Below are 8,319 nucleotides of genomic sequence, written 5' to 3'. Positions count from 1 at the left end.
CCTTAACCTAATATAAGCAGTGCTATTACGTTGGCCCTTAACCTAATATAGCCAATCTATTGCAGTGCTATTACGTTTGTCCTGAACATAATACATCCAAAGCAGGTTTCTTTTCACACGTAGCAGCTAATGCTGTTCATTTTGTTTTAATTATTTACTCCCTTTTTTCTCATTGGGCTACAAAATATTATCTATGCCAGGGCGAGTCAAATGGCAGCACACAGATAATTTTTATCTGGCCCTCCAACTGGTTTTTGATGTTTAAAACCCCTCGCAATCTGATATCAAAGTCCCCGCAAAGGTTTAGCGCGTTCAGCGGTGAGTTTAACAACGCACGTGATCATTCAGCGGTGAGTTTAACAACGGCAGTTCGTGATATGGTCACGTAATTTAATCTATTGATTTGTGCCACGGACACGTTTATTTCGTTATTTTCGTAATACCAGCACGTTTTTTAAACTAATGTATTTTCAATGGGAAGCGTCTTTCGTGATAATAACAGCACGATTCTTTCTGCCTGGCTGTCGGCTGCAGCAGAGAAGCTGTTTAATCAACATTTATTCACGAGATCTTTTGTATTTTTATGTATTTTTTTAATGTTATTATTTCGGTCTTATTGCCAGGGAAGCTGGTTTGCTTTGCTGTTTATTGATTTTCTAAAATTATATTTTATCAGTAGGAAATCGCGCTGAAGAAGTCTCGTTCCGAACACATCGCGATATTTGGCATCAGTTCACGTGTGTCATGTTGGTAAGTAAATACCTAAATACGCTATCCTAATGTGTGATATCATGTCTTTTCTGTTTGTCGATGTTAATCTGCCATTATATCTGCCATCTCCACGGAGACTTTGCGTTTCATTGCTTTCTAATTCAAAACAGGGTGATTAACACTGCCTGTCACGTGACGTGCTATAGGCCTAGATATTCATATCAGATTAAAAATAGTACAATTAGTTCCAAAGTTGTATTTGTAGTAGAAGCACAGTAAAAACAACACTTACCATGCTTTTACCGCAGTAACATTAGTTTTACTGTGATAAGTGTAGTAAAAAGACAGTAATCACAAAACTTACCATGCTTTTACCACACTATTTGTAGTTTTAATGTGGTACTTATTGTAAATGCACAGTAACCACAACACTTACCATGCTTTTACCACAGTAACCATAGTTTTACTGTGATAGGTGTGGTAAAAGGACAGTAACCACAAAACTTACCATGCTTTAAACCTCAGTAACCTTAGTTTTACTGTGATTGGTTTAGTAAGGACAGTAATCACAAAACTTACCATGCTTTTACCTCAGTATTGATAGTTTTAAAGTGATATTTGTTGTAAATGCATATTAACCACAACACTTGCCATGCTTGTAAGGCTTTATAATGTAACATCCAATATTTGCAAGGTAAATCAGTACTTTTCCCTTTAAATAATCCTATATATTATACATAATGATATTTTCTTTTCTCTTTTTTCAGCTGAAAAGACCAAAAGGGCCTTTCGGACTCAGTCAGCCCATTATTGTTTGAGGAGAAGTAAACGGAGGAGACGGACAGCTGCAAAGGCAAATATTCGCAATGGTATGTATGTGTTGGTTTTAACCCTAAATCAAACATTTTATCAAGCATTTGTTGTTTCTTAAAACTTTTCTCACAAAACCCATAGCCCAATCAGTACAAACATAGTCTGAAAGTCTTAATAATTCACAAGATTTAACAAGTTGTCAAATTCGTATGATACTCGTACATATTTGTATACTCGTACACAATCCTGCAGCTTTTACTCCTAGTGCTGTCATTGGCTACTGCCTCAATTCCTGTACATATTTATCGCGATATTTGTAAATCAGTTGCGCCACTTCTTGGAAAGTTGTCGGATGTCACACACACTGTCAGAAAGTTTATATTAATTGCAAATTGGTCTCCGTCTGTTTATGTTCCAGTGATGTCTCTCCACACCTCATAACCTACCTCTGTTTGCAAGAGTGGAAAAGCTTATCTGACTTGTCAAATGACATCAGATACTCGATTATTTATATATAACTGTCCCGTTTGCATGTAAATCATTTTCATGATTATTGCTTGCTATTAAAGACATACTTTTATTCATAGAAATGCCCACATATCAGTGAACTTATTACATAAAAATGCTTTTAACATTTAATTATGCAACACTCTTTACAGAAAACATATCCTACAGTTATAAACTGACTATTTGCAAGTAATGTATTAAAATGACCTTCCTTTCTGTTTTGCAGGATTACTTAGTCCTTTTTTTTTTAAGCTCTACCAATATCAAACTCAACAGCTCTTTTAAGAGCCAACCATTACAAGAGCTACTAGTGAGTCGCAGCGAATCTTGCCGTGATCAGCCCTTCCCAGGTGAAGTTTCTAGAATATTGCAATCAGTATTTACTCATCAAATGTTCTCTCCTGAATCATATGGTAAATTAACTTATTTAATACTGTCTTAATTTGTGTTTCAAGAACAATAGTAATTGCACATAGAGTAAGTCGAGACTATCTTGTTTTACAGCAGAGAAGGAAGACCAGTCCTTATATCAACGCAAGCTAATCGAATAAGTCCTTTGTTTCGGGTGAGGAAGGAACATCTGATGCCCAAAGAAGGCAGAAAAGTGCGCAAGTCCATTGGTATGTCTTGTATTGAAACAATGCTGTAATATGTAGTACATAATTTGATGTTGACAATTTTACATTGTACAGGTTATCACTTGGTTTTTGACCAAGTGAAGCTCTTGAAACAATTGACAGAAGATGATGTTGTCTGGAAAGAAATCAAGCATCACTGGCAAAGGCTCAAAAGAGTCCATGCCTTTCTTAAAAATCTTTTAAAATATGTTGCTGTTGATATGGGTAAAACTGTTTTTGTTCAGTACTTAGCTTATTTTGTGCTGCAATATTTTATATATATATGTATATGTGTGTGTGTGTATGTATATATGTGTGTGTGTATATATATATATATATATATATATATATATATATATATATATATATATATATATATATATATATATATATATATATATATATATATATATATACTTCAATGTGTATATTATATAATGTACTGACTGCTGCTTTGTAAATTGATGTAAGGAACAGGCAACTCTGGCCCTTTGCATTCTACTTTTTGAGGTTAGTTAAGAGTTAACCTCCAACCCTAATCGAGCACATCTGAAAATTTTAACCAAAGTCTTCAGGTTTACTTCTAGACAATAGGCAGGAGGGTTTGAGGTTGGAGCTAAATGTGCAGGACAGTGGACGCTGAGGGCCAGAGTAAACCATCACTGCTTTAAATAACGCAGAACATAACATAACTTTATTTGAATGGTTTCTGTCTTTTGTTTTACTTTCAGACCAGGACTGGAGAACGCCTGACAATGGGATGTTGAGACTTCTTCCTCTGGTTGAGAAAAAGCTACTCCACATCAGTGATCACATCTTCTGTTCTTCTGTTCTTCAACTGAACAAACTGTTTAGACGAGGATGAAGAACACTAACACGATAGATACGTACAGGGAAGAGCAAGAAACCAGTTTAGCTGTGATAATGAATCATTATTTTCCAACACAATATCAAATCTGTTTTCTGTATCATAGGTGACTGAATATGATTATCTGGCACTCGTTTTGTGGCTTCAGCAGCTGTGAATGGATTCATATGATGTTAACGTGTTTTTGAAGACACATTTTTATTTATCTTGAATCTCATTTGTCTTTATGCTACTTTATCAACTTTATGCTTTGTTCTCCAATAAAGTGTTGTTTAATAAAGTATGATGACTATTGTGTATTGAAAGTGGTGTTTGGTACAGTAAATAGAAATGTTCTTTTGAGAATTTTTTATTTCTTATTTCTTTAAAAATAACTACATATAATTAATAACTTATAAACAGGGTTGGGGAGTAACGGAATACATGTAACGGCGTTATGTAATCAGGATACAAAAATCCAGTAACTGTAATCCGTTACAGTTACGTCAAAAAACTTTGTAATCAGATTATAGTTACATTTTGAAAAAAGGGGGAATACTTTCAGGATTACAATGGTTTCATTTAAAACTAAATAAATAAGTATTTTGGCATAATAACACTATATTAAGCGCTGCTTATACAGTAGTTCCTGGTTCTGTTGCCAGTAATGACTCACGTGTGCCACGCGCTGGTGCGTGTGCAAATAACAGCTGTCTACGATCTCATCAGACGCTGAATGAATCACTGTTGCTAGTAGAAACGATGCTGCCTGCGGGTAAAATTGCTTTTAATTCATGGAAATTCCGCTGCTATTTTGTAGAAATTAAGGGAGTAGCTTTTTTAGTACCCAAAATGTCCTTTCTTAATCTTTTCTCGCGTAACGGGATGTTCGCTGTCTAGGTAACGTAGGGGAACTCCCACTGCCAACGCCCCAAGTTCAGTCAGGCAAATTAAGAAAGATCACGGCTTTAGTCAACATGTAGGCCTATTTTAAAATAAACTAATATGTAGATTGTGTAAAAATTTTAAATGTTGTGTTTTTATTTTTTTGTTAAAAATTAGTTAAAAATAAAACAAAATAATCTGTAATACTATACATTAGCCACTAGATGTCTGTATAGCCCTTTACATAAATATATATTCAGGCGTGTGTATATTTAGCAAATATTGTACACTGGACCAAATTTTTTATAAAAAAAAATAAAAAAAATAAAAATGTCTTCTTGCTTGACTTTATCTATATACGTGACCTTGAAGTAATCCAAAAGTAATCAGTTACATTACTTTAATATTATAGTACTTGGATTACGTTACTGAATACTTTTTTTATGAAGTAATTTGTAACTGTAACGGAATACATTTTTAAAGTAACCCTCCCAAGCCTGCTTATAAATAACTAAATATAATTAATTACCATGATTCTTTTACTTGGGACATAAAAATGTAGATCTGGTTAATGATATTTGGGACAACAATGCAACAAAAGTTGCACATACTTGCATGTATGCCAGTTTCCAGTGAAATAAAAGGAAGCTATGTGAATAACAAGAGGCTGCAGTGGGCTATCTTGCTATAAATACTTAAAGCTTAATTGAAGATGATCCATGTTGATCATTCTAGTATACTCTATATAGTATACTCTATATATCACTGATGTCAGGAATATAAGCAGCAATCAGAGGGGGAGAAAAGGAAATGTTGGCACTGTTTTTTTGTTGTTTTACTGAATGGTGCATTATCCTTGTGTAATAGTAATAGTATGTGTAGATCTGTGTAGATTATACTGTCCTTCCACCCCCAGGGCCCAGCAACGGCCCCCAGAAGAGCAAACAAATGCACATTTCAAATGGCTGTAACTCAAAGTCTGATTAGTGTATCAAAGAGAAAATCGGCTGGACAACTGCTTATACTATGTTTAATAAATAATGTTGGCCACAGTTTTCAGACATATATGGAAAGCTGGCATAAAGGTTATTTTTAAAGTGCTCACAGTAAAATATCAAATTTCAGCCTGTCCCTCATATATGTCATAAAGGTTTGCACAATGAACAAATTTAGATATCCAGTTGTCCATTAAATATATTATTTATTTAACATTTATTGTTTTATTACTAAACGTTTTAAACTACATTACCCACATATCTCTGTCATTCTATCAGTGGAGCAGGAAGCATTGTTCTGTAGTTCATTGAAATGTGCAGACATGCTTAGGGTTAGGGTTAGGATCTCGGTAAAGGAGTAATTTCTCACAACATAGAGACACTTTATAGTTAGCTTAATGTATAACTAACGTAATAATACCACCAAAACATACTTTGTAACATGAAGCGCCGTTTTATATGGGTTAAACGATTGTCCAATCACAGCGAGTTCTGCGATAAAGTCACAGCCAATAACAAGCCAGCTGAACAGATGCGTCACACTTACATGCCCTGGTTTATGGTAAACGATGACAGATCTCTTCTGGTTCCGGCTGCGGGGATAGATACCTTAAATATTTTATATTTAGGCTGTTAAACATGCATTCCTTCTAATTAAATTATAAAACTCATATTTAAAAACAAAAGACTCCTTTGTGTGGTTACCATCCAAAAACGAGGTCACAGGATCAATGACACAAATTTGCTTAGACTGATGCATAAATAAATTTGAAAGAGAAACTTTTTTCAAAGCAATGGCCTAAAGCAGGGGTAGTTTTGCAGTATTTAAATTAAAGATAATTACATGTACTAAAGTGCTTCTAACATTTACAGTGTATGTATAGTATATTAAAGGTATATCAATTATATTCAAATAAATGTAACAAAAGCACAATGAATGGACACCATTTTGAAAGCTTATTCCAATATTTAATGTCAAACTGTTTAAAGACAAATGTAGTGCCAAAACTACTGCACAACAGTATAAAAATCAGTTAATTAAAAATATCCAGATACAGGAGCAATCTATTATAGTGACACATACATTAACGTTAAAAAAATTGCTATGATGAAGTTGAATATATTTACAAACCAAGAGATGAGATTCAAGTTTGTTATGTGAACATACATTTGTTTCTTCGCTTTAAATAACAAATAGGCAAAAACATAAGCACAACATTTTACATTCTCAACTTTCATTCTATATCCTTGTGATTATTGGTCACTTTTATTGTAACTATGCAATGAATATGTCCTTTAGCAAAACACCTGATGAACACTGACACTTTTTTGATAAAGGCATTAGGCAGAAATCAAGTACAATTTATGAAGCTGAAAAGAGAAAACAAAATGCTTTAACAATATGGAAAAAGATAAATCACTATTTTCAATATTGGTTCTGCATATATCAAAGAGATCCTGAGGAGGAATGGGACTTCACATGAAGACTTTCAGAAACTGTGACAGAGCAAAGGGTGCACCTCGCTGGACACATCCTACAAATGCCCAAACAACAACACCCAAACACAGTGATGAAGTGGACACCACCAGGAGGATGCAGGAGACAGGGAAGACCAAGGAAGACATGGAGACAGATGTTTCACGAAGACCTGAAGAATGTCAGTGTCCCATGGGAAGATGTGAAGAACCTGGCCACGGATCGAATACGTTGGAGGACAGTTGTTGCCCAGCACAGGACTTGATGATGCCGTTGTGAGTTTATAACTGTAGGATATGTTTTCTGTAAAGAGTGTTGCATAATTAAATGTTAAAAGCATTTTTATGTAATAAGTTCACTGATATGTGGGCATTTCTATGAATAAAAGTATGTCTTTAATAGCAAGCAATAATCATGAAAATGATTTACATGCAAACGGGACAGTTATATATAAATAATCGAGTATCTGATGTCATGTGACAAGTCAGATAAGCTTTTCCACTCTTGCAAACAGAGGTAGGTTATGAGGTGTGGAGAGACATCATGTATCACTGGAACATAAACAGACGGAGACCAATTTGCAATTAATATAAACTTTCTGACAGTGTGTGTGACATCCGACAACTTTCCAAGAAGTGGCGCAACTGATTTACAAATATCGCGATAAATATGTACAGGAATTGAGGCAGTAGCCAATGACAGCACTAGGAGTAAAAGCTGCAGGATTGTGTACGAGTATACAAATATGTACGAGTATCGTACGAATTTGACAACTTGTTAAATCTTGTGAATTATTAAGACTTTCAGACTATGTTTGTACTGATTGGGCTATGGGTTTTGTGAGAAAAGTTTTAAGAAACAACAAATGCTTGATAAAATGTTTGATTTAGGGTTAAAACCAACACATACATACCATTGCGAATATTTGCCTTTGCAGCTGTCCGTCTCCTCCGTTTACTTCTCCTCAAACAATAATGGGCTGACTGAGTCCGAAAGGCCCTTTTGGTCTTTTCAGCTGAAAAAAGAGAAAAGAAAATATCATTATGTATAATATATAGGATTATTTAAAGGGAAAAGTACTGATTTACCTTGCAAATATTGGATGTTACATTATAAAGCCTTACAAGCATGGCAAGTGTTGTGGTTAATATGCATTTACAACAAATATCACTTTAAAACTATCAATACTGAGGTAAAAGCATGGTAAGTTTTGTGATTACTGTCCTTACTAAACCAATCACAGTAAAACTAAGGTTACTGAGGTTTAAAGCATGGTAAGTTTTGTGGTTACTGTCCTTTTACCACACCTATCACAGTAAAACTAATGTTACTGCGGTAAAAGCATGGTAAGTGTTGTTTTTACTGTGCTTCTACTACAAATACAACTTTGGAACTAATTGTACTATTTTTAATCTGATATGAATATCTAAGCCTATAGCACGTCACGTGACAGGCAGTGTTAATCAC

At 34.5% G+C, this 8,319-nt stretch overlaps 2 long non-coding RNA genes across 3 annotated transcripts; one reads left to right on the top strand and one right to left on the bottom strand.

The window, feature by feature from the left end:
* Positions 1-829: 829 nt before the first annotated feature.
* LOC309484245 lies at positions 830-3,797 on the top strand. 2 transcript variants are annotated; one of them, XR_014200772.1, is made up of 4 exons: positions 830-1,580; positions 2,258-2,381; positions 2,539-2,635; positions 3,380-3,797. It is a non-coding gene; the product is annotated as an uncharacterized lncRNA (long non-coding RNA). The 2 variants fall into 2 exon arrangements; XR_014200773.1 differs by having other exon boundaries at positions 2,536-2,635.
* Positions 3,798-6,322: 2,525 nt separating this feature from the next.
* Positions 6,323-7,992, bottom strand: LOC309483960. The gene is made up of 2 exons (XR_014200691.1): positions 7,766-7,992; positions 6,323-7,155 (listed from the first exon to the last, which is right to left on the bottom strand). It is a non-coding gene; the product is annotated as an uncharacterized lncRNA (long non-coding RNA).
* Between the last annotated feature and the right edge of the window lie 327 nt (positions 7,993-8,319).

This window comes from Leuciscus leuciscus (genome assembly GCF_965113295.1).
Source record: "Leuciscus leuciscus genome assembly, chromosome: 20".
In the NCBI taxonomy this organism is placed as follows: domain Eukaryota; kingdom Metazoa; phylum Chordata; class Actinopteri; order Cypriniformes; family Leuciscidae; genus Leuciscus; species Leuciscus leuciscus.
The sequence above is the reverse complement of the archived record's forward strand: the minus strand, read 5'-3'. Positions and strand labels throughout refer to the sequence as shown.